At 48.2% G+C, this 27,713-nt stretch overlaps 1 protein-coding gene across 1 annotated transcript in view; it reads left to right on the forward strand.

The window, feature by feature from the left end:
• The first annotated feature begins 963 nt into the window (after window positions 1–963).
• The window catches only part of LOC144773653 (tyrosinase-like), a 192,887-nt gene continuing 166,137 nt past the window's right edge, over window positions 964–27,713 (forward strand). The window contains exon 1 of the mRNA XM_078658802.1: window positions 964–1,038. The gene's annotated coding sequence lies outside the window, so the exon portion shown is untranslated. The remainder of the gene's footprint in view (window positions 1,039–27,713) is intronic.

A 27,713-nucleotide genomic window follows, 5' to 3' on the forward strand; every position in this document is an offset into this window, starting at 1 on the left:
AAAAAATAACAAATTGTATTAATAAAAGAAATTAAACATGAGATCCTTGTTTGTTATGGTCTAACTGGGCACTACACATTGGTCCTTGAGGTGTACAGTTATCGAAGATCCTGATCCAGGACCGTTTAATTAGTGGCAGGGGTTCTTTCTTTCTCTGATATTGCTCAAATCCCCCCTCCCTGCCTCGAATTGTGCATCCCCCGGGGAACCCTCTTCTATGCTATGGGGTTCCCTCACACACCAAATAAACAAAAATGTTCAGCCTGCACTGTTGTTCCCTCATCCATTGGAGAAACTGCAATCTTCAGCCTTTTGTTCCCTCTCCCATGAAGAGACAACAATCTTCAGCCTTTTGTTCCCTCTCCCATGAAGAGACAACAATCTTCAGCCTGGACTGGTGTTCCCTCGCCCACTTTGGCTAGCAGCTGTAAAACACATGATTACTCGATCAACCCCTTACTGCCATGGAGAGGAGCGCCCTTCCTTGTTCTTCATTGGTTGTGGCCCCAGCATGCATCTTACATGGTCAGCATGCTGATATCAGCTGTATTTCACTCTAAACATGATGTAATTGGGGCCTCCGCTTGTTTCAACGCATGGCCATTACATTGTCCCCGTGCTTTGCAAACCAACACACTGCACACATATGCGCCTCACAAAGTTCAAGCAGGGTTTGCAAAGCACGACTGGTGAGTCCCCAGCACTGAACTTCCGCCGTGGTTTCCGAGGGCCACAGCTGCACAAAGGATCACAACCCGGAGCACGTTTCAGTTTTCCTACACGTAGCTTCCTCCTGCGGAGAGTTGCCCCGGGGTGCGGAGCTCTTGTGCAATCTCATTGTCTTTTGTTGTGCTGTGTGAGGCCTCTTGTGCTGTTGTCCTCTCCTGACTCCTGCTGACGTAGGGGTCCCCCACACACTCCAGGCTCCTTCTTACTCTCTCTGTGTATAAATGAGGTCGCTCGGAGGGTGAGCTGTTGTCTTCGGAGGGAGGTCTGAGGAAGCGCTCCACGGGACGACCGGAAGTGGGCGCTGCGCAGGTATGGAACGAAGTTAGACTCTAGGCGCTTGTTGTAAACTTCCCACTTGCAGGATATCTTGAATGTCCCAGATTGACTGTAGCTTTGCAGGAGGGGGTCGGGTGCAGCCAGGCAGTAGTTCACAGCACAAAGCGATGCACGCGGCAGCACTGATCACCTTTCAGGTGCAAACATGTGTTCCACCTAAGATTAACCTGAAGATAGAAGCAGGATAAGTTTGCAAAGTGCAGCACCGGCACTTAACCATCCTTGCAAAGGAGGAGTAGTGTCTGGGAGGAGAGCAAGCATCCCCTCGGCTTTCACCCGAAGCCAGACCTACTGACGTAGTCTATACCCCGGCTTTATGGGAAATAATGGCGCGAAATACAACCCAGAGCAAACACGAGACAAGTGGATATCAAACGAGATTCCTGTGTGTACCGTGTGGCGTCTGTGGCCGCCTCGTGAGCACATCTGTACCTTGACTACAAAGAACGCACCGGCCACCGCTGCTCCGCCGCTCCCAGCAGCGCAGCGCTCAGCATTGTGCTCAGCATTGTGCTCAGCATTGTGCTCAGCTGAAGGAGCACAGTGAATGAATGTGGCATTATGAGACTATAAATAGAGCAGGGCACGATTTTTAGAGTTCGCAATATGGAGCTGTAGTCAAGTCAAACACAGCTTTATTCGGTTTCAGGTTAAGAATCCATAACAGCAGAAAAAATTTAAATACAATTTACACGAAGTATTACATTTCACATATAAGCCCAATTCGCTTCATTTTAAAAGTAGATAAGTTACCGAAATACAGTTGTTTAAAAAGTGAAAAGAAAACAACAGTCAATTCATTGTCAACCTAAATCTCGTCATGCCTTTTAAAAACTTTGAGACAGCATACATTGTAATCTCGTCCTCTAACATTTGTAATCTTAGTAAGGCTGGTCTACATTGTCTCATTCCCCAGCTCTTGAGTAAGGCAATTAAATACTTTCTCCTGATAGAGGTATAAAATTTACAAAATAAGGTGCAATGAATCATAGACTGATGGGATATGTCGTCGCAGGGGCGATATATGATGGGAATTATATATAATTATATATAATCAGAGGGGCAGATATATGATGACTGGCGCATCCCCAGGGATGCGCCAGTTATTTTGCGCCGCTGCTCCGCCACCCATGGTGCGCCGCATTTACAATGCGGCGCACCATGGGGCAAAAACAGCACAGATGCGTGACGCATCTGTGCCGTAAAGGTGGCACATTGCTGGAGCTGCGTCGCAAGCGCGACGCAGCTCCAGCAAGGCTCGGGGGTGCCCCATCTTCACAATGCTGCGTCAAGACCTACGCCTGCTTCAAGCAGGCGCAGGGTTTTGACGCAGCATTGGCCTGAAAGTGACTGAGTGGAATCTTATAGATTTCACTCAGCCACTTTTGCGAGGCGCACCTGGACCGGAACGCCCACCCTGCGCCGGAACGCCCACAAGTGGCGCAGGGCTTTACAACGTGACGCATCTGCCTAGATGCGTCAAGTTGTAAATGGGTCGTAGGGATGCGCCACGTTTACGCCGCAGTTTCGTGACGCAAACGTGGCGCATTCCCAACATAAATCTGCCCCAAAGACTTTGACCAGGAGTTAACTTCAGGGAAAGACAGCAATCTAAAGAGGCTCCCTGCTCTGAAACGGGTTAGCAACACCCTGGTATAACTAATTTGTGTACACACTAGGGGGCAGATTTATGAAGGCCTTGCGCCACGTTCACGCCGCTGTTGCGTCACGCAAGGCGGCGTAAACGTGGCGCATCCCTACGAACGATTTACAACGTGACGCATCTAGGCAGATGCGTCACGTTGTAAATCCCTGCGCCGCTTGTGGGCGTTCCAGCGCAGGGTGGGCGTTCCGGGGCAGGTGCGCCTCGCAAAAGTGGCTGAGTGAAATCTATAAGATTTCACTCAGTCACTTTCAGGCCAATGCTGCGTCAAAAGCCTGCGCCTGCTTCAAGCAGGCGTAGGTCTTGATGCAGCATTGGTCAGATAGGGCACCCCCGAGCCTTGCTGGAGCTGCGCTTGCGACGCAACTCCAGCAATGCGCCGCCTTTACGGCACAGATGCGTCACGCATCTGTGCCGTTTTTGCCCCATGGTGCGCCGCATTGTAAATGCGGCGCACCAAGGGTGGCGGAGCTGTGGCGCACTGTGGCGCACATTAACTGGCGCATCCCTGAGGATGCGCCAGTTAACATAAATCTGCCCCTAGGTATTGCTGTAAACCTTGGCCATGCAGCATTAGTTGGTTTTGCCTTACCGAGTTCTTCTCGCCCTCCAACTGCCACCTTCTGTTATCTAAAAACAATAGGCAGATTTCCTTCAACCTTTTCCTTGAAATTGATGTTAGAGAGGATGGGTGTTCGAAGAATTCGGGATGCCCGATGTCTTTAAGGAAGCGTTTTACGTACAGCACCCATTCAATTTTTATGCTCCCCTGCAGCCTCAAGCAAGCCTGAATAATGTCCCTATTTAAGTCTGTCTCATGCGAAACCCAGACCTTGTGCCACAACAGTACTGGGCTCACCTTTATGAGATCAGATACGTAAACTAGCCCTAACTCTTTGTGGCAAACATACGTAGACATTGACTTGGGTGCAGCTAGCAAATGGGAAACGGCCACTACAACGAAGCCGTTTCCACGAAATCCTTAACCACACATGCAGTACAAAGCATGCGTGGTTACCACTAAAGCCTTTACCACGCATACCTTTACTAGGAGGTTTGTAGTAAAGGCATATGTGGTAAAGGTAAAAAGTAAAAAAGGAGGGCTTGGGGGGGTCTCCCCCCCCTAAAAAAAACCTCACCAGAAGTCACATCGGGATATGCAGATAATCAGCGTCGTTTAAGAGAAATCGGAAAAAAAACTTCTGTTTCCTCTTAACGACGTATGACGTCACCACTCAAGTATTCGAGGTAAAGGTTATGCGTGGAAAACGAATTCCGTTGTAACGCATGCGTGGTAAAGGCATGCGTTGCAACGGAATTCGTTGTAACGTCATAAATTCCTAGCAAATAGCGCGCGAAAGAATTTTCGCATCGCTGGATCTCACTTAGGTCCACAACCCCCCAGATACCTGAGCCATATATCACGGTGGACACACACTTTGATCTATAAATATCAAGCAGGATGTTTACTGGGCGTCCCCCAAGCTCTATAGCAAAATTGCGAACAGCGCCAATGGCGTGAGAAAAAGCAAGTTTCCTCATATTGGCTGCTGCAGCCCAGGTTCCACGCCTATCATAATTTATACCTAAATACGAAAATGTCTTTGTACTTTCAATCTTTTTATCTAACAGGTAAATTTTACATTGACCCTTAACCTTTTTGGAGCAGCACATGCTAAAGGTTTTACTAATATTGATTTTTAAACCTCTTACATTCATATAATCTGAAAAGGCCACAAGAGATCTCTGTAGGCCCACCTGTGTCCTTGCCATTATAACAGCGTCGTCCGCGTACAGCAATATTGGTGCTGAATTTCCTCCGATTTTGTGGATAATCTTGTTTTGCTTGGATCAGATGGGACGCTATGCTATTGATGTATAAGTTAAATAAAAAGGTGCCAGGATACATCCCTGGCGCACACCTTTTCTTATGGGAAATTTAATAGTACACTCTCCTTTACTGCCATACCTGACCTTAGCACCTACCCCCCTGTATAGTTCTTTAATAAATTCAAGTATGCTCCTATCAATTCCCAGTTGTGCAAGTGTGTCCCATAAAATTTCGTGACTTAGGCAGTCAAAGGCTGAACTCAAGTCTACGAATGTTAAAAACTGCTTATCCTCTTTTGCCACCACGCATTTCCCAGTAATAATTGCTAGATTCAGTCCTTGTTCGACCGTGCCCAATCCAGCCTTAAAACCATATTGGAACTTTGATAAAGCTCCGGTGTCCTCCGCCCATTGTTGAAGTCTAATTAAAATAATCCTGCCCGCCACCTTCATAAATGAATCTAAAAGAGAGATGGGTCTATAGCATTTGGGGTCGTTACGGTCAGGCCCGGACTGGCCATAGCGGGCACCAGGCAATCCCCCGGTGCGCCGCATGGGTGGGGGCCGGTTTTGGGCCCCTAGGGGCAGTTTTTTTGTTACAGGGCCGTTTTTGCACCATAGCTGCTAAATCGGCCTTGTACCAAAATCGGCCGAAAACCGGCCCCAGCAGAGAACTCGGCGGCACCTCCAACCCCCCCGAGTGGGGAGGGGGTCCGGCCGAGCACTTTTCCAGGGCTGGTTGTGGTTCCCAGTCCGGCCCTGGTTACGGTCACCCTTCTTGAAGATGGGGATCACAATGGCTTCCTGCCATGTCGAGGGGAAACCAGTTTTGTTTATATGGTTTAAAACATTAGTCAAAAGAGGGGCACATAAGTTGGTGTTTGATTTGAAAATATCTAAAAGAATCTTAAGAGTCCCTGTCGTGTGTATCCAATGGACACCTACTTAAGTCCAGAAGTAATCTATACTTTCAGACTTAGAGTAGTAGATAACTCTGTTCATAAGGGTAACCAACCAACCACCAGGCTTATGTGCACACCATAATACAAGACAAGATAAAAAAATATTTTTTTCCCCCCAAGTCTTGCGTGTTTGATATCTTAATAAGCAATTTATCACACTATGCGCAAAAACACAAGATATGCAAGTACGTAGCAATTGTCTGCCATGTATTCATTTTCTAAAAAATAATTAAGAGATTATAGAAATTATAATAAAAGCACACACATTTATTCGGTTTCACAAAATTAATCATACACTGTTTGCAAATGCATACATATATCAATTCCCGAATACACAGTTTTACAAAATATTAAAAAAAATATTATACAATCATGTTTAAAATTGTTCAAGAGAACAAGTGTCGTCGACGCGACGTTTCGGTGTAATTAATGAGCACCTTCTTCAGGACTGTTACTCTTAAATTTTTAGGATTTTAAATCTGCTCAGATATATTACACAGTGTCACATCCTCATATGGCGTTAGCGTACTGGCATCAATCTTTCTGCCTGCTATTGACTGTTCGATTTCTGTGTTAGTTTGATTCATTCATATATGTTGACTGGGAGGAGCCACCGATCTTTAATTCCGGTATAGGAAATCGCCTATATTTTTGTATGACTAGAATCGCTGTAGCCGGATCTTTATTCTGATAATCTCTCGGCACCATTAAACACTGGGATGACCTCAGGTTTACATGCAATCTAGTTACGGGTTGTCGGTCTCCCTGCTCCTCCTCAATCAGCGTTCTTCCTTTTTCATCACGATATCAACAGGGACCCCATCTGGCCCAGGGGCCTTACCACCAGAACTCTCAGATATAGCTAGTTCCACCTCCGGTAATTCAAAGTTAATGCCCAGGGGGAATAGATCCACCGGTACATTTTCCCTTACACCGTGTATTTCAGTGTCCAGACTACCGGGTAGGTTATCCTTTTTATATAATCCGGTGAAATAGGTTACCCAGGTGGCTTCCTCTATGGCTAATTCTATTTTGTCTGATTTTCCCTCAACAAAAAAAGGGGGCATTCACTGCCTTCCAGAATGTTATATTATCCTTCTGGAGGCCGGCTTGATGAAGAGTGTCCCACGCCTCCTGCTTTATATCCCTCTTTCTTTTTTTAATTGCAGAGTAATACATGGCTCTTGTGTTTTTAATCTCTATAATACATTTGGGGTCTCTTTTGAGCGCCAATTTTAAAGCTGCATGTGCTTTACTGCATTCTGAGTTAAACCATCCCTCCACCTTGCCCCCTTGCTGTTTCCTAGGTGGGCCCTCCAAGGATTTACGAATTTCCTGAGTAATGTTACAGAACGCTGAAGTTACTAGAGTTTGTTTCCGATAGGCAGGTCATGAAATCAGAAAACTTGTTAATTATTAGTTTCTGAAGGAATGAGACTGGCTCAATTTTGTTCCATTTTATTGCGTAGCCATTTCTCCTAGTTAAATTTATCCTATGGCCATACAAGTTATTCATTATTCTGTGTTTTCTGTTAGTTTGTGTTTTAAAAGCTAGGGAAAAGTTGATGGGATAGTGATCGCTAAGTACGGTTTCCCCCGTTTTAAAATCAGTTACATTGAATGAGATAGTATTTGAGATCAGAACGAAATCAATCAGGGAATTACATCCCCTTCCATTGAATGTTGGTCTAAAGTCGACCTGAGGTGTGCAGAGTTCATTAGCAAATCCTAGGTCTAGCTCAAATAACAAGCTGTTTAAGGTATTCCCAGTAGGAGTGTGGGCAAAATGGGTACAAGGTTCACCTTTGATATTAACTATACCACATATGTCAGTGTGACCGTATTGGCATAAGGGGCAGTTAAAATCACCCACCCACACAACGCGATTCCCCGAAAAAGATTCTGGTTCAGACTTCTCTGTCATGTGTAGTAGTCTTTTAAATACATTTCCTATCTCACACTTTGGTGCATTGTTATAAAAATTGATCAAATTAATAATCTCTTTCCTATCTAATTTAATCCCTATTATCTGATAGTAACTTGAGTCAGAGGTACATTTTTCAACCTTGATATTGGAGGTATTTGAAATATAGACACTTAGGGGCATATTATCAAGGGGGTTTATCTCAGCTTTTTTGGCTTTAAAAGCCAAGAAAGCGGAGATAAAATTATCTCCCTATTACCTAGCTGTCGCTAACACCAGTTAGCGACCGCTAGTAGGAGATAGCGACCATCTTGGGCCCCGCTTTGCATGTCAGTGAAATTTATCACTAATGACATGCAAAGTGGGCGTGCCAAGATGTTAGCGACTGGAAACAGTCGCTAACATCGCTATCTCCTATTACCAACTTTTGGAGATATTCGCGCTAAGCCCTGAGCAGTTCTTAGCCATGTTATCCAATGGGAGGTGGATAACATGGCTAAGAGCATTAGCTCGGTAATGCATGAATATCGCTGATTTTTCAGCGATATTCATGCACTGAGGCCGATTTTCATCGCATTTGCGATAAACCTTGGTAATACCAAGGTTTATCTGCGGTAAAAATCGCCGCAGCTTAGCGGTAAAATTTTCTCTCTAACCAAGCAATAGCGATAATTATCGCTATTGCTTGGTAATATGCCCCTTATCGATGGCTCAGCAGCAGTATGAAATGTTCGGTACCCATTTATATGCATTTCCTCTCTCTCCCAAGTCTCCTGTAGACAGATAATGGAGAATTTTGTTATGAATGGTAGGAATGCTGGATCATTTAGTTTATTGGATAGTCCAGCCACGTTCCAAGATAGGAAAGTTATTAGCTCCCCCAGTTCAGCTGTCTCATGGCTTATGGGAACATCTTCGGGCAATATGTGCTGCATATTAGATGGAACTGATGGGATTTCCTCTGTAGTGTACTTGCCACCCGTCCCCAGCTCCAAATCTAGTATACTCCAACCTGCTTGTGTCTCCATGCTTTTAGTTCCCTGGGTGTACTTAATGGACTGATTTGTTAGGTTGCTAATTTTTCCTTTCTCTAACCTCTTCTCCTCAGTATCTAGTGCATTGTCGTTACTCAGTCAGTCCACCATTTCTAGGGCACTAAATCTATTTTGTAAAGACAAATTATTCTGTGTGTTTGATGTTCCGTGGTGATGATTTCCAGCCCTGCCATGACGATAGTTAGTTACAAGTGACCACGCCCCTTCCTCTTCTAGCTGAGTCGTTGGAGGATAAAAAAACGACAAAGGTCGTGGTTCTATCAATGATACAGGATTATAATTTTGATCGTTCCAGGAGCATATGTAGAGTACCGTACGGGGGTCACTAAAGTTGATCAGCACCCAGTCCCCAGTGATGGTTTTTGGCGTGGTTCCCAGCCATGGTATTCTACGCACCATTAAGATTTCACTCCTTATATGGGAGGGTAGCGGTCTATTTATGTTGAGCCAATGTGTCCATTTTATTTTTTAAACACAAGAATGGCTCTTGACTAGTGTGTTTTAATGCTGGCACTCCCGTTAATACTACCACATATGGCATTGATTGGGGTGGTAAGTTGATACTACGGGCACTCTTCAATGGCTCCCCTGTCACCTGTCCCTCGCTATTTTTCTGATTTTGTTTTAACTGTTTGGGTCCCTGTCCTAGGGATTTGGGTAGTTCTAATGATGAAATGAAATGATTACGCACTTGTATAGCGCACGGACTACCCGTAGGCATCTCGGCGCTTGTACGAATACCGCAGAGGAACCCTTCCTGGCCTTTCCCTGTGAGGAGCCCACTCCTGGGCACCCCCAAGGTGAAGTCAGGCATCCTCAGCGTTGTTGGGGCCGTTGTGGAGATTAAGCCAGCTATTGCCCAGAGTTGCAGAGTGGGACCCATGATTAGAATAGGCACCGAGGCGAGAATTATCAGGTCCGAGGAAATTGAGCCCGAGACCCGCTGAGGCGGGAATCGAACCCTGGTCCCGGGCCAGACCTCTGCACCAGGGTCTGCCACTCTAACCATTGAGCCACACTTCTCTACTCTACATGAGCATTCGTAGATTTTAAACAAGTTCCCTCGGTGGTAGGTAGGGGTTGGTGGGTTACATGTACCTCTGGTGTCAGGTTTGGCGAAATTGTATCAGGACAGCCATTTTTTGAGGGCCCGTGTGCTCCAACACTTTTCAAAGCTATTTCCAGCTTAAAGAGTTGTTTTTCAATGCTAAGGAGCCTTTTTTCAAATGGGGCTAGGCTAGAACTCAGGAGTACTCCCAGCCTATTAAGTAAGGAGTCTTCATCTACCTCCAATCTACGGGAAGTGTTTAAGATATCAGCGGGATTACCAGCGGCTGTAGCAGAGCCTTGGTTAAAAAAGCCCGGGATTACTGGGGCATGAGTAGTGTCTGGTAGCTTCCGTTGTTAATTTCCCTTTTGTTTGGATAATAAATCGTGTGTGCTCTGACCCTCAGGGAGTTTCGATTTTTTACCCCCTATAGCAGCAGTCGGAGGCTGCTTCCCCTTGGATGTGGCACCTTCCTGCAGTTCACATTGCAGTCTAGTTTGTGGTCTTTTGGGGGCGATTTCCACTACATATGTCTGTGTTGGTTCAATCTCTTCCAATACTTGTGTGATAGGTACTGGCAAAGAACAAAAGGAGCCCTCAGAGCTTGGCGGGCTGTGTATTAGTACCTCAACATCAGTAGAAATAACTTGTCTAATACGTTCAGGTGTGCGCGCGTTTGCGAGATGGCCCATAGACGATCGTTTAGCCATGGCCAAATCCTGCGAAACTCGCCTTTCCATAAGTGTAATCCCCTCATCAATGACAGAATTAGTTCTTATAATAAAACTATCTAAAGTTCCTAACAATAACGAGCCAGCAGCAGCCCTGCTTCTACTTTCTCGAGCAGACATTATACGTTTACAATGCGCTACAGTATACAAACAGGCTATTGACAGCAGTCTTGTAATATGAAACAGAGAGCACAGAATACCAGGAGTTGGGGAGGGGGACCGGTCCGGTCTCGATCGGGCTCTAACGGGCCCGCCCTTGCCCCGGGCTTTGCCCGGGCTCGACCGGCTTGCGCAGGAAGAGCCTGTTAATGTAAGGCAGGTGGGCGGGTTGATACCAGGAAGAGGCACCAGCTGTGATCGAAAAAGGGAATGCTGGTCCTCGCAGTCCCGGTATCCCGCAGGGCAGAACAAGTCTCCTTTCCGCCTTCTCCCCGGCATACAGCGCTTCACGCGGCCCCTCCGGTGGCAAGATTGCAGAGTTGGCACTTCACCTCACAGCGAGCGGCATATGGAGCTGTAAGAAATTGGGTTACGTGTAGAGGGGGTGAAGCCATCCTCAAGCAGCAGCCACAATCCTGGTCAGGGTGAAGGCTCAAGCATGCCGCAAATGAACCTGTGCTCAACCCTCTGGCAGCTTGGCACAGAGATGTCAGGCTTAAAATAAAAGCAATGCGTAAAGCATTCCTGCAGCACTTCAAACAGCAATGAAGTGAAATAAGACACAAAAACATTTCCGAACCAATTTAGAAAAAAAGAGTAAAATGTAATGAAAACTTTAAGACCAAAATGACAAAAGTCCAATCAGTAAAAATATATATACATACAATTTTAAATATTTAAGCAAAAATAGCACCAAAGAGCACACAGCGTCAACTGTGGGTATCTGGTCATGCTAGACCATGAAAAAGTCACAAGTCCAGGCTGACCACGATAAAGCGGTGGCTAGCTACAGTGACCCAGTCAGGCTCATTGAACACAGTACCTTAAATGCTGGTTGCTGAGTGATGTGGAGTCCAGCGCTGAGGACGCATCACCCAGCATAGGTAAAACAAGGTCCGTGTGTGGGAATGTATTCTGCAGCAGCAGTTGTGGGAAGCTGCAATGGTGATGCAAGGTCCAAGCATGGAGATACTTCATGCACCGATGGTTCCTATGAGCTGCGATCGCTATGCGAGAGCCTTGTGTGGAGGTGCTTCGCGCAGTGGAAGTTATAAGGGTTAAGAGGAGAGGTCCTGCATTGTGCAGCGATGGTTCTGATGGGCTGTGGGGCTACCCTGCAAAGTCCTGCATTGAGGATGCATCGCACAGTAGTTCAGATGTGGTCTTGTAAGGTACTGTGTTACGCTGTGTCAGTTCTGCTGGGACTATAGCTGAGCTGGCAGAGCACCTTCAGGCCCAGGCCCAATTCCAAGGGTCCAGGACTGAGCTGGCACCACTTGGTAGGGTAAGATTCACAGTTGGCAGATTCCAGATGCTGGGTTCAAGGTTGTTGGAGCCTGCTCTGCCCCTGAAGCTCTGATCAGGAAGCCAGCCAACTGGCCCTTGGAGTCACTCTATTGGTCCTCTTTTCAAGATGCAGGTCCAGTCCTTCTCACTCAGGCAGAAATGCAGCAGGGCAGCATAACAGGGCAGCAGTGATAGTCCTTCTTGCAGCAGTGCAGCACAGCAGCCCTTCTTCTGAGTCTTCCACAGGTTCAACTGTGTACTGAAAAGTCGGAGAAGGTTCTGGAGGTTCCACCCCGCTGAGGTGTTAGGCATCCCCTTTCTTCCTGCCCTGGCTCCAACTTGTATGAGGACACAAAAACTAGTGACAAACCCCTTGTGAGGGTGTTCTGGCAGGACGTTTGTGATGCGTAAGAGTAGCAGGTGATAGCTTTGCCCCACCCGTTAAGTCAGAGCGGCACTTCCTGCCGGTATCTATCTTCTATTTGTCTCACTGCCTGGAGGCAATGCACACGGATCAACTGCCCCATACACATAGTCAGGCACTAAATGATTAGGACAAAAAAATTGCAACTTTCTAAAAGTGGCCTTTTTTCAGAATTGTGACTTAAAGTTTGACTTTAGTATTAAAAAGGCATTTAATAACAATGCTTTAGATACCAAACTTGAACTGTATACCTGCTCACAATTGAAAGTTATTACTAACTAAATGTAATAAGGAAACACAATGTTATGCTATGTGTAGGAAGGTGGCTACCTGACTATGGTTACCCCAGATTTTTTGCCTTGTGTTTAGCTGGTTTTTGACTTAGTTGACCTGGTTCCCTGCTAATCAGGGCCCCAGGCCATCTGCCCTCTCTGTAAAATGGATTCCATGTACCCTAGGTACATACCACAATTGGAAATGGACTCCTTGTCAGTCCCTGTATAATGCACTATAGGTGCCCAGGGCATAGGAGCCACCAAGGCCTACCAAGGGCTGCAGCATATCTTTTGCCACCCCTGGCTGGTTCTTAAATTGACACAACTGGCTGATCACTCAGCTGGGCTAAGGTGGTGTAATCACCCCTTGCTTAGATATAGTATACCTATATCTAAACCTATATCTGGACACATATAAACCTGTGAGACACTCCTATGGAAGGCCTCATCAATCCTGGAGGCAGAGTGCTTGGTTTTATGTGAGATGGAGCTCTAGCATGAGCTGAGCCTGTCTGCAGCCGTCGGGAACAACTCCCTAAGCTGTTTCAGGATAATGCCATACCATATACTCTTAAGTGCATTATAATCCTCGCGGTTATATAGCAACTTTGGTTTGGCTTTATCAAAACATGTCGTGTAAGGTGTCATACGATTTGGAATACTATCCCCTCGCCAGTTCTGGCGACGGGGATAGCATTCCACCCCTCTAGAGGGGTAAGACATGTTACTTTACTTAAATGCGGTTAATTTCTAAAAGGGCCTTAGATCCACAAAATGGATGCCTCTGCCACAAACACAAGTCTGACCCCCTGAAGCTGACCAAAACTCAGCCAAATGGGGCCTGGACAAAGGGTTTCCTGTCGCAGGGAGGTGTTACACCCCCCCAGACAGGAGATAGTGGATTGTAGCAGGGAGGTTGGAAAGAAACCAGACACTGCTTGGGGCGCACAAGGCTGCCCCTTGCATAATCCGGCCAAACCGGTTCTGGGGCACTCCAGCCCTCATGCCAGGGCGGCCTGGATCAAAGGAAGGGGGTGTATCCACCCACTTCCTGGGTCCCACCCATAGGAGGGGACCTAGCAGGTAATCCAGCCCCCAAAATTAGTATAAGACTGGGAGCAGTGCCAAAGCACTTCAGATTATCCTGATGAAACATAAGAAACGAAACTCTGGACCCTTCGACATCCTACTCGACGTAGAAGACTGAAGAATCTCCCTTGTGGTGAAGGAGTGACCACCCTGTGCAAACAGTCACCATCCAGCCATCGACGTCTGCTTTGTTGCAGTTCCCGCCAGAGCTCGAGCGACAGAGATTGACGAGATCAAGCTTGCCTGCCTTCCAACAGCCCGATCCACAGTCCCTGCAGAGCTGAGACCCGTGGAGGCGACAGGAAGCGTGGGGCACGCCATCTTGAAAAGACCACGAGACGCTGACCGTGCAGCCCACGAGTGACCCTCGAAGCTGTACACCGGGGTCTGAGAAGCCCCAACCCTGAGCCACTCTTGCACCGAAGTTCAGCCCTCCACACTTGACGAGTGCTGCTTGGGGCCCTTCTGCTTCTTTTGGCTCAACGCGTTGGCCCGGTCACTTGCCAGCCGGCTTGTGGCCCCTGTGTCGACGAAACCTGAAATTCGACCTGCGATTCTGGTTGCTCCAGATTTGCACCAGCTCCCCTGAAAAGGAGCCCCCACTCTGACCCTCCTGGTTCGAGTGAGAAGCAATCTCCCGGTTCCGCGTGGATTGCTCTTGACAAGTGTTGTTTGCTCCAATCCTGAAGCCGACAGCGCCGACGGCGAGAGCCTGCGTGGGACAGATCGTGACCCGCTCCTGGACGTCGCAGATGCCCTAGAGCCCACGTGACAGCGGAGAGAAGCTCCTCGACGACCACCTGATTGCACCCGACATTGCCTGGTTCCTTCTTGGTTCCACCCTGGTCACTGCTGAGTGACCCAGACTCTGTCCCCTCTGCTTTCAGGTACTTTTCCACTTGAGTCCACCCTTGGACTCCACCGGACACTTCTCTTTCACCCCGCCTGCAGCCCTTTCAGCTCCAAGCACCAAGAGCCTGCGTGACGAAACCCGACTCAACTTCGACCCTGTGTACCCGCTTCCTGTGGGTGAGGTAACTTTGCTCCGCCGGTGTTCCCACACTGGTACACATCTCTAGGGTCTGTGTCTTAAGTTTTGTTCCTCTAGGTTCAGCGGAAGTGTCCTTAAACTTTAACTTTACAACTTTTACGCACCATTGATTAACATTGGTGCATGCGTGCCCTTCCCGCACTGCACCCGAATCCTGCGGGCTTTTCCTGACTTCAGCATTGCTTGTCCTGACTGCTCCCAGCGATTCCCTAGGCCCTAGGCCTAACCACTGATCGAATGGTATCCCTTATACCATTTTTTTAGTATATGGTTTGAGTGGCCCCTTGGCCTCATCCAAAATTGTGCAACTTTGTATGTTATACTGTGCTTTTGATTTAGCGCTTGTGCCCCTTTATTCATAAAGAATACTGGGGATTGTTTTTAGTAATAAATACATATATTTTTATAATATATACTTGTGTGGGGTCCTTTCATTTGATATTACAGGATTGTATGTGGTAAAACAGCTCGCTTAACACGACCTCTTAAGTTAAGCCTTTAGGCTGCTTAGTCCATGCTACCCCTAGGATAGCTTGTCTAATAAGGTTGACTTACAACCAGACACCATAAGGGATTGTTTGGTCTGATAACAGGTGGTTCCAGAATTGGAAACATCACCTATCAGGCCAACTTCTCACACTATGGGAGAGGTAGGCCTTACAGTAGTGAAAAACGAATTTAAGGGTTCTTCCAGTACCAGAACACAAGTACTTGTCCAACTTCAAAAATACACTGCACCCTCTCCTCTTGGCTGCCTCGGGGAAAAGGTTTATTTTGCATGTCGAAATGGTAGTTAAAACTGCACATATGGGCTGGAATGGCAGCCTGAGACATGTGTTACAAGGTTACTTAGGTGGGTGGCACAATCAATGTGGCTGGCTCCTTAGTAACATTGAATTTACAGGCCATCGGTATATGGGGTACTGCATTACTAGGGTCTTAAAAGTAAATAAAATGTGGCCATTGAGTATAAGCCAACCTCTACCAGGTTTAGGAGAGAGAGAACATTCACTTTAGCACTGATTAACAGTTGTTAAGTGTACAGAGTCCCAAGGCCAACAAAAACCAGATGAGCACAAATAGAAAGGGTGAAGGCAAAATGTTTGGGGAAAGACCACCCAAAGGCTGTCATGTCTAACAGTAGAGCTGCATGTTTTATGCAGAGTAGCTCTGCATCAGATGTACTAAGTCTGGCTGTTTTATTTTATTGGTGATGTTTGTGAATCAAAGACCTGGGGACAGTACAGGTATGAAAGGTGTGAGGTTGAGAAACATGCAGCTATATTTACTATGGTAACTCACACAATGCATGCATCTAAAGAAGAAAGACAGCATTACAGAAAGGTGAGAGGAGGAGGGGAGAGAAGGCAATTAGCCTATAAATAACAGGAAGATAGTGGTGAGGTATATTCTGAGACAGACATTTCCTGACTCTCAGGCAGTGCAGAGGGAGGCTCTCCCAAGGTCCTTGTGTGGAGGAGTCCTGTTGGTATGATTGTTCTTTGTCAGACTTTTGACTCTATATCCCACTGTTGCTTCTAGGGGTTGTGTGCCAGACTTGCAAACCATGAACACTTGGGGCCTTATTTATGAGGCCGTGCGTCACTTTTATGCCGCCATTGCGTCACTTTTAGTGATGCACCAGCGGCGTAAAAAATGTGCCTTGTTGTGCCATATTTACAAAGTGACGCATCTAGGTAGATGTGTCACTTTGCAAACCCCTGCACCACATTATACCTGTGCCAAAGGGTTGTAGAAGTGACGCAGTGAAACCTATGAGATTTCACTGCGCCACTTCTAGGACACAAATGCGTCAATATCTTACACCTGCCTCACAGCAGGCATAAGACTGACGCAGGCCCTTTCACATGGGCTTGCCTCATGTGAAAGGGACATTGCTGGAATTGCGTCACTTTTGTGACACACTCCAGCAATGCGTCACTTTTGAGCCTACAGATAGGTCAGAAATACTAACTTATCTGTAACTCCTTGCGAGATGATGCGTCATACAGTAAATATGACGCATCAGGGGGAAACATCCTTTACAACGCAACTTTTACCACGCAGTGCCTTTACGACGCAACTTTTACAACGCAAACCATTACAACACATTGCGCTGGGGGGCGCTCTAGGATAGGGAATACGTTTAATTTACTATCCAACACCTTCCCTACTATCCACGGGGACTGGAGTTGGAATAGTAAATTAAACTATTCACTATCCAGCGTCCCAAAGCACTATGCGTTGTAAAGGCATGCGTTGTAAAAACCGCGTTGTAAAGGCATGCGTGGTAAAAGCATGCGTTGTAATGTCATACATCCCGCATCAGGTATTTCGAAAGGAGGGCGCACTGAGAAGTGACGCATCACTGTTTTCACGCAGCGATGCGTCACTTTTCATAAATGAGGCCCCATGATGCTCAAGCAGTTAATTTTAGCATCTGTATTTCCGTCACTATGATATCTCCTGAAATGTAAGTTTTATTATTGTCAATCTGTCTGATTTGGATGGTCAGTATTCCTGGTACATTTCTGCATTGATCACGGTTCCTGCTCAGCCTCAACCACCACTGACTCCCGGCCACAGGTTTCTGAGAGTTTAACACCTGGAGAGAAGCGCGTTTAAGACTTGTAACTTTTTCGAAAGTTCATGTTCTGCCACTACAAACAACCTAAGAATTAAACTGGCTTTCATACATCACCGGACCAAAGCAGATCACAAAAACCTCTCTGGCCAAATAGGTTGAGTATATGAAAGTAAGGGCCTAAGGACCGGTCACCAAGGGCCTGGGGTAACAGTGGCACAGCCTCCCCCAGTCCTGCAGAGGGCGCCATGCCGCATATACAGTTCCTGGCCTGGGAGAGGGAATGTTTGCCGCAAACGTCTGTTGACATGAGGTAACATGGGGAGCCACGTGGCAAATAAAGAATTAGGGGGACCCCCTCTAGGGAAATTCCTTTTAGGTCAGGGAGAAGAGGGGAGAAGGGAACAGACAAAATGAGAAAAACTCCCTCGTGACCTATTATTTTCTCAGGGTAAATACTCCAATTATACAGGCATATCAATACAACACATGTGTTTTACCTTTGCATTATTTTTTATTTTTTAAATTCCTTTAACATTCAGTTAATTCTTTTTTCATGATTTTCTTAAAGACACATTTTACTTAAGTATCAAAATTCCATCATAAATAACAACAAATTATTCAAAGTCCACATTTCATTATATCTAAACCTTTATACATGTATGACCAGGTAGAGAACAAAAAGTACCACACATACCACTCTCACTCTTTCACAATCACAACTTCACACATCTGGGTTTATAAACACGTCTATTTAGTTGTTATCTCTATTGCCCAATATGACCACTCTGATTGGTCGGATCTTAAAAGGACACGGTCAACGCGTTTCGGTGGGTTTGAACAGCAATAGGAACCACCTTCATCAGGACCCGCCAGATAGAATACATGTTCTTTAAGACCTGGAAATATCTGAAAAAATATATGTATATTTCCATTACTCATATGCCCATAGGACCCACTATTTACAAAAAGAGAGACATTGCAAGGATCGATCAGTATTTACATTTTTACATTTTTACACTCTTAATCACCCAAACTGTGACACCTTATAGCCCATACAGTGCAATCGCTTCAAAATCAAGAGAGACGAGGCAATTGAAAACAAATTTCATTTAGTAAATAATTCCCTACGGGGACACGGGTTTATCTAGATGTCCTTATGTCTCACCCTGCATACATAAAAAAGGTTTACGAACTTGATACTCCTGACTACTTACTCATAGTATTTCTTCAGAGCAGATAACAGTAAATCGTCAAGAATTTTTCTTACGACCAGGCAGTGGTCACGAAAAGCTGTATATGGTGACAGCAAAAACAGCTGTTTTAACATCCATAACACAGGAGTGGAAATGAGCTATGCCCTTCCTCTCTGCCTTAGTTACCTTATATAGTCTTTGCAATGAGACTGGAAGAGGATGTTCACTCCTATTGATAGCACTATAACTGTTTAGAAATTTCTCTTTTTTACTAAAAGAGAAAAAAACGATGGATCTCACTATGATTTTATTAACAATCTCACTGTTAGCTATATGTTGTATAAAAATATCAAACTACCACAAATATCTCGCCAGCCATATACCTCTAGGGTTCCACAGGGGAGGATTATTCTTTAAGGGAAATAGCTCCAATGTTTGTACATATGGATAAGAGGACACCTGTATGTGTGAGGAATTACAAACCCATTTCATGAATTACTAGTAGCCAAATCCTCACCAAACAACAGATTTTGCAGTATATATTATTAGTAGATACCTTGAAATGATGTTCTTTTCCACTCCATAATCATTCCCGTTCTTTCTTTGGATAACGATGATCATCCATCTGGATCAACACTTGTTTGGCAGTACGTCACGTCACTGTCTTAAATAGGGGAAAAAAAGAAAAGTCCAAGTTGTTCTTCCTTTACTCCCTTAGGTGCATAAGGTTTTATATCTTGGGAGATTACACCACATTATCTATTCTGTTGTATCCCACCTAATCTCACGAAGAGACGTCGGTATCTCTAATCAATAGTTATTATTTCCCTTTTGTCCCTTCTGAGATGGGGCAACTACACCTCACCGGTTTTTATCGGGGGTCCTCCATAAATTTCACCACGTTATCTTCACTGTTGTAGTCTCAAACCGAGACATCAGTGTCTTTGTTCCATGATGCTTATTACCCTTGAATCCCTTCTATTATGAGGCAGCTGAACCACCCCAAGTTTTTACTGGGGTCCGCCATTAGTGACCTCCCTCCGTAAAAAGTTTGCACCCGGGATTTCCAGTACTCACCGCTATGATATCACGTTCGCCTCCGTCACAGCCCGTCTCCCTATGTAATGCCACCTGACCAATTCCCAGTCTTTCAATATGGCGGGCTTAAATGCCCAATTTTCCCGCACGCAGTGATTTGAATTTGGGTCACCTGGTTCATGTTTAGAGAAAACTACAACGAGCTACCATTCACTCTCAGGTGTACCACGTGGCAAAGCCTTGAAAGGAGTGTAGAGGGCGTCTTTCAAAAATATAAATGCACTGTCCCTGAAGGGCTGAGAGTTTCCACGAAGGGCATGGTGCAAATTTGAGAAATGTTTATGCATGGGCCGCCATGCACATGGACATGCCTGACAGCAGGATGCGTCATGCATGGACTGCCACGCACATGGACACACTTGACAGCAGGATGATTTATGCATGGGCTTCCATCCACATGGACACACCTGACAGCAGGATGTGTCATGCATGGGCTGCCATGCACATGGACACACCTGACAGAGGGATGCTTCATGCATGGACCACCATGCAAGTGGACATGCCTTTCAGAGGGATGCTTCATGCATGGGCTTCCATGCACATGGACACGCCTGACAGAGGGATGCTTCATGCATGGACCGCCATGCATATGGACACGCCTGACAGAGGGATGCTTCATGCATGGACCACCATGCAAGTGGACATGCCTTTCAGAGGGATGCTTCATGCATGGGCTTCCATGCACATGGACACGCCTTTCAGAGGGATGCTTCATGCATGGGCTTCCATGCACAAGGACACGCCTGACAGAGGGATGATTCATGCATGGACCACCATGCATATGGACATGCCTTTCAGGGGGATGCTTCATGCATGGGCTTCCATGCAAGTGGACATGCCTTTCAGAGGGATGCTTCATGCATGGGCTGCCAGGCACATGGACACGCCTGACAGAGGGATGCTTCATGCATGGACCGCCATGCATATGGACACGCCTGACAGAGGGATGCTTCATGCATGAACCGCCATGCATATGGACACGCCTGACAGAGGGATGATTCATGCATGGACCACCATGCATATGGACATGCCTTTCAGAGGGATGCTTAATGCATGGGCTGCCAGGCACATGGACACGCCTGACAGAGGGATGCTTCATGCATGGGCTTCCATCCACATGGACACACCTGACAGCAGGATGTGTCATGCATGGGCTGCCATGCAAATGGAGACTCCTGACTGAGAGATGCATCAAGCATGTGCTGCCAGACACATGGGCACGCCTGACAGCAGGATGTGTCATGCATGGGCTGCCATGCACATGGACACACATGACAGAGGGATGCTTCATGCATGGACCACCATGCAAGTGGACATGCCTTTCAGAGGGATGCTTCATGCATGGGCTTCCATGCACATGGACACGCCTGACAGAGGGATGCTTCATGCATGGACCACCATGCAATTGGACATGCCTTTCAGAGGGATGCTTCATGCATGGGCTTCCATGCACATGGACACGCCTGACAGAGGGATGCTTCATGCATGGACCGCCATGCATATGGACACGCCTGACAGAGGGATGCTTCATGCATGAACCGCCATGCATATGGACACGCCTTTCAGAGGGATGCTTCATGCATGGGCTTCCATGCACAAGGACACGCCTGACAGAGGGATGCTTCATGCATGGGCTTCCATGCATATGGACACGCCTGACAGAGGGATGCTTCATGCATGGACCGCCATGCATATGGACACGCCTGACAGAGGGATGCTTCATGCATGAACCGCCATGCATATGGACACGCCTGACAGTGGAATGCTTCATGCATGGACCACTATGCAAGTGGACATGCCTTTCAGAGGGATGCTTCATGCATGGGCTTCCATGCACATGGACACGCCTGACAGAGGGATGCTTCATGCATGGGCCGCCATGCATATGGACACGCCTGACAGAGGGATGCTTCATGCATGAACCGCCATACATATGGACACGCCTTTCAGTGGGATGCTTCATGCATGGGCTTCCATGCACATGGACACGCCTCACAGAGGGATGATTCATGCATGGGCTTCCATGCATATGGACACGCCTGACAGAGGGATGCTTCATGCATGGGCTTCCATGCACATGGACACGCCTGACAGAGGGATGCTTCATGCATGGACCGCCATGCATATGGACACGCCTGACAGAGGGATGCTTCATGCATGGACCGCCATGCATATGGACACGCCTGACAGAGGGATGCTTCATGCATGAACCGCCATGCATATGGACACGCCTTTCAGAGGGATGCTTCATGCATGGGCTTCCATGCACAAGGACACGCCTGACAGAGGGATCATTCATGCATGGGCTTCCATGCACATGGACACGCCTGACAGAGGGATGCTTCATGCATGGGCTTCCATGCACATGGACACGCCTGACAGAGGGATGCTTCATGCATGGACCGGCATGCATATGGACACGCCTGACAGAGGGATGCTTCATGCATGAACCGCCATGCATATGGACACGCCTTTCAGAGGGATGCTTCATGCATGGGCTTCCATGCACAAGGACACGCCTGACAGAGGGATGATTCATGCATGGACCACCATGCATATGGACATGCCTTTCAGAGGGATGCTTCATGCATGGGCTTCCATGCAAGTGGACATGCCTTTCAGAGGGATGCTTCATGCATGGGCTGCCAGGCACATGGACACACCTGACAGAGGGATGCTTCATGCATGGACCGCCATGCATATGGACACGCCTGACAGAGGGATGCTTCATGCATGAACCGCCATGCATATGGACACGCCTGACAGAGGGATGATTCATGCATGGACCACCATGCATATGGACATGCCTTTCAGAGGGATGCTTAATGCATGGGCTGCCAGGCACATGGACACGCCTGACAGAGGGATGCTTCATGCATGGGCTTCCATCCACATGGACACACCTGATAGCAGGATGATGTGTCATGCATGGGCTGCCATGCAAATGGAGACTCCTGACTGAGAGATGCATCAAGCATGTGCTGCCAGACACATGGGCACGCCTGACAGCAGGATGTGTCATGCATGGGCTGCCATGCACATGGACACACCTGACAGAGGGATGCTTCTTGCATGGACCACCATGCAAGTGGACATGCCTTTCAGAGTGATGCTTCATGCATGGGCTTCCATGCACATGGACACGCCTGACAGAGGGATGCTTCATGCATGGACCGCCATGCATAAGGACACGCCTGACAGAGGGATGCTTCATGCATGGACCACCATGCAAGTGGACATGCCTTTCAGAGGGATGCTTCATGCATGGGCTTCCATGCACATGGACACGCCTGACAGAGGGATGCTTCATGCATGGACCGCCATGCATATGGACACGCCTGACAGAGGGATGCTTCATGCATGAACCGCCATGCACATGGACATGCCTTTCAGAGGGATGCTTCATGCATGGGCTTCCATGCACAAGGACATGCCTGACAGAGGGATGATTCATGCATGGACCACCATGCATATGGACATGCCTTTCAGAGGGATGCTTCATGCATGGGCTTCCATGCAAGTGGACATGCCTTTCAGAGGGATGCTTCATGCATGGGCTGCCAGGCACATGGACACGCCTGACAGAGGGATGCTTCATGCATGGACCGCCATGCATATGGACACGCCTGACAGAGGGATGCTTCATGCATGAACCGCCATGCATATGGACACGCCTGACAGAGGGATGATTCATGCATGGACCACCATGCATATGGACATGCCTTTCAGAGGGATGCTTAATGCATGGGCTGCCAGGCACATGGACACGCCTGACAGAGGGATGCTTCATGCATGGGCTTCCATCCACATGGACACACCTGACAGCAGGATGTGTCATGCATGGGCTGCCATGCAAATGGAGACTCCTGACTGAGAGATGCATCAAGCATGTACTGCCAGACACATGGGCACGCCTGACAGCAGGATGTGTCATGCATGGGCTGCCATGCACATGGACACACATGACAGAGGGATGCTTCATGCATGGACCACCATGCAAGTGGACATGCCTTTCAGAGGGATGCTTCATGCATGGGCTTCCATGCACATGGACACGCCTGACAGAGGGATGCTTCATGCATGGACCACCATGCAATTGGACATGCCTTTCAGAGGGATGCTTCATGCATGGGCTTCCATGCACATGGACACGCCTGACAGAGGGATGCTTCATGCATGGACCGCCATGCATATGGACACGCCTGACAGAGGGATGCTTCATGCATGGACCACCATGCAATTGGACATGCCTTTCAGAGGGATGATTCATGCATGGGCTTCCATGCACATGGACACGCCTGACAGAGGGATGCTTCATGCATGGACCGCCATGCATATGGACACGCCTGACAGAGGGATGCTTCATGCATGAACCGCCATGCATATGGACACGCCTTTCAGAGGGATGCTTCATGCATGGGCTTCCATGCACAAGGACAAGCCTGACAGAGGGATGCTTCATGCATGGGCTTCCATGCATATGGACACGCCTGACAGAGGGATGCTTCATGCATGGACCGCCATGCATATGGACACGCCTGACAGAGGGATGCTTCATGCATGGACCGCCATGCATATGGACACGCCTGACAGAGGGATGCTTCATGCATGAACCGCCATGCATATGGACACGCCTTTCAGAGGGATGCTTCATGCATGGGCTTCCATGCACAAGGACACGCCTGACAGAGGGATGATTCATGCATGGACCACCATGCATATGGACATGCCTTTCAGAGGGATGCTTCATGCATGGGCTTCCATGCAAGTGGACATGCCTTTCAGAGGGATGCTTCATGCATGGGCTGCCAGGCACATGGACACACCTGACAGAGGGATGCTTCATGCATGGACCGCCATGCATATGGACACGCCTGACAGAGGGATGCTTCATGCATGAACCGCCATGCATATGGACACGCCTGACAGAGGGATGATTCATGCATGGACCACCATGCATATGGACATGCCTTTCAGAGGGATGCTTAATGCATGGGCTGCCAGGCACATGGACACGCCTGACAGAGGGATGCTTCATGCATGGGCTTCCATCCACATGGACACACCTGATAGCAGGATGATGTGTCATGCATGGGCTGCCATGCAAATGGAGACTCCTGACTGAGAGATGCATCAAGCATGTGCTGCCAGACACATGGGCACGCCTGACAGCAGGATGTGTCATGCATGGGCTGCCATGCACATGGACACACCTGACAGAGGGATGCTTCTTGCATGGACCACCATGCAAGTGGACATGCCTTTCAGAGTGATGCTTCATGCATGGGCTTCCATGCACATGGACACGCCTGACAGAGGGATGCTTCATGCATGGACCGCCATGCATAAGGACACGCCTGACAGAGGGATGCTTCATGCATGGACCACCATGCAAGTGGACATGCCTTTCAGAGGGATGCTTCATGCATGGGCTTCCATGCACATGGACACGCCTGACAGAGGGATGCTTCATGCATGGACCGCCATGCATATGGACACGCCTGACAGAGGGATGCTTCATGCATGAACCGCCATGCACATGGACATGCCTTTCAGAGGGATGCTTCATGCATGGGCTTCCATGCACAAGGACATGCCTGACAGAGGGATGATTCATGCATGGACCACCATGCATATGGACATGCCTTTCAGAGGGATGCTTCATGCATGGGCTTCCATGCAAGTGGACATGCCTTTCAGAGGGATGCTTCATGCATGGGCTGCCAGGCACATGGACACGCCTGACAGAGGGATGCTTCATGCATGGACCGCCATGCATATGGACACGCCTGACAGAGGGATGCTTCATGCATGAACCGCCATGCATATGGACACGCCTGACAGAGGGATGATTCATGCATGGACCACCATGCATATGGACATGCCTTTCAGAGGGATGCTTAATGCATGGGCTGCCAGGCACATGGACACGCCTGACAGAGGGATGCTTCATGCATGGGCTTCCATCCACATGGACACACCTGACAGCAGGATGTGTCATGCATGGGCTGCCATGCAAATGGAGACTCCTGACTGAGAGATGCATCAAGCATGTGCTGCCAGACACATGGGCACGCCTGACAGCAGGATGTGTCATGCATGGGCTGCCATGCACATGGACACACATGACAGAGGGATGCTTCATGCATGGACCACCATGCAAGTGGACATGCCTTTCAGAGGGATGCTTCATGCATGGGCTTCCATGCACATGGACACGCCTGACAGAGGGATGCTTCATGCATGGACCACCATGCAATTGGACATGCCTTTCAGAGGGATGCTTCATGCATGGGCTTCCATGCACATGGACACGCCTGACAGAGGGATGCTTCATGCATGGACCGCCATGCATATGGACACGCCTGACAGAGGGATGCTTCATGCATGGACCACCATGCAATTGGACATGCCTTTCAGAGGGATGATTCATGCATGGGCTTCCATGCACATGGACACGCCTGACAGAGGGATGCTTCATGCATGGACCGCCATGCATATGGACACGCCTGACAGAGGGATGCTTCATGCATGAACCGCCATGCATATGGACACGCCTTTCAGAGGGATGCTTCATGCATGGGCTTCCATGCACAAGGACACGCCTGACAGAGGGATGCTTCATGCATGGGCTTCCATGCATATGGACACGCCTGACAGAGGGATGCTTCATGCATGGACCGCCATGCATATGGACACGCCTGACAGAGGGATGCTTCATGCATGAACCGCCTTGCATATGGACACGCCTGACAGAGGGATGCTTCCGTTCTGGGAAGGACATTGCTTTTGTAGTTCGGACTGGACTGTTCCCATGGGGCAACAGGGTCAGCGCTGATTTGCATATCGCCATTGTCTAACCCAGGGTGGTGTGGAGTGGAAAAACGATGGATTTGGGCCCAGATCTTTTGACTGGGGTGAATGTGTGACATTGATCCACATTCTGTCCATCATTGTTGTTTTTGCAGAGGGATGCTTCATGCATGGACCACTATGCAAGTGGACATGCCTTTCAGAGGGATGCTTCATGCATGGGCTTCCATGCACATGGACACGCCTGACAGAGGGATGCTTCATGCATGGACCGCAATGCATATGGACACGCCTGACAGAGGGATGCTTCATGCATGAACCGCCATGCATATGGACACGCCTTTCAGAGGGATGCTTCATGCATGGGCTTCCATGCACAAGGACACGCCTGACAGAGGGATGATTCATGCATGGACCACCATGCATATGGACATGCCTTTCAGAGGGATGCTTCATGCATGGGCTTCCATGCAAGTGGACATGCCTTTCAGAGGGATGCTTCATGCATGGGCTTCCATGCACAAGGACAGGCCTGACAGGGGGATGCTTCATGCATGGGCTTCCATGCATATGGACACGCCTGACAGAGGGATGCTTCATGCATGGACCGCCATGCATATGGACACGCCTGACAGAGGGATGCTTCATGCATGAACCGCCATGCATATGGACACGCCTGACAGAGGGATGCTTCATGCATGGACCACTATGCAAGTGGACATGCCTTTCAGAGGGATGCTTCATGCATGGGCTTCCATGCACATGGACACGCCTGACAGAGGGATGCTTCATGCATGGACCGCCATGCATATGGACACGCCTGACAGAGGGATGCTTCATGCATGAACCGCCATGCATATGGACACGCCTTTCAGAGGGATGCTTCATGCATGGGCTTCCATGCACAAGGACACGCCTGACAGAGGGATGATTCATGCATGGACCACCATGCATATGGACATGCCTTTCAGAGGGATGCTTCATGCATGGGCTTCCATGCAAGTGGACATGCCTTTCAGAGGGATGCTTCATGCATGGGCTGCCAGGCACATGGACACGCCTGACAGAGGGATGCTTCATGCATGGACCGCCATGCATATGGACACGCCTGACAGAGGGATGCTTCATGCATGAACCGCCATGCATATGGACATGCCTGACAGAGGGATGATTCATGCATGGACCACCATGCATATGGACATGCCTTTCAGAGGGATGCTTAATGCATGGACTGCCAGGCACATGGACACGCCTGACAGAGGGATGCTTCATGCATGGGCTTCCATCCACATGGACACACCTGACAGCATGATGTGTCATGCATGGGCTGCCATGCAAATGGAGACTCCTGACTGAGAGATGCATCAAGCATGTGCTGCCAGACACATGGGCACGCCTGACAGCAGGATGTGTCATGCATGGGCTGCCATGCACATGGACACACCTGACAGAGGGATGC

The sequence above is a fragment of the Lissotriton helveticus genome, chromosome 8, assembly GCF_964261635.1.
Source record: "Lissotriton helveticus chromosome 8, aLisHel1.1, whole genome shotgun sequence".
NCBI classification, from domain to species: domain Eukaryota; kingdom Metazoa; phylum Chordata; class Amphibia; order Caudata; family Salamandridae; genus Lissotriton; species Lissotriton helveticus.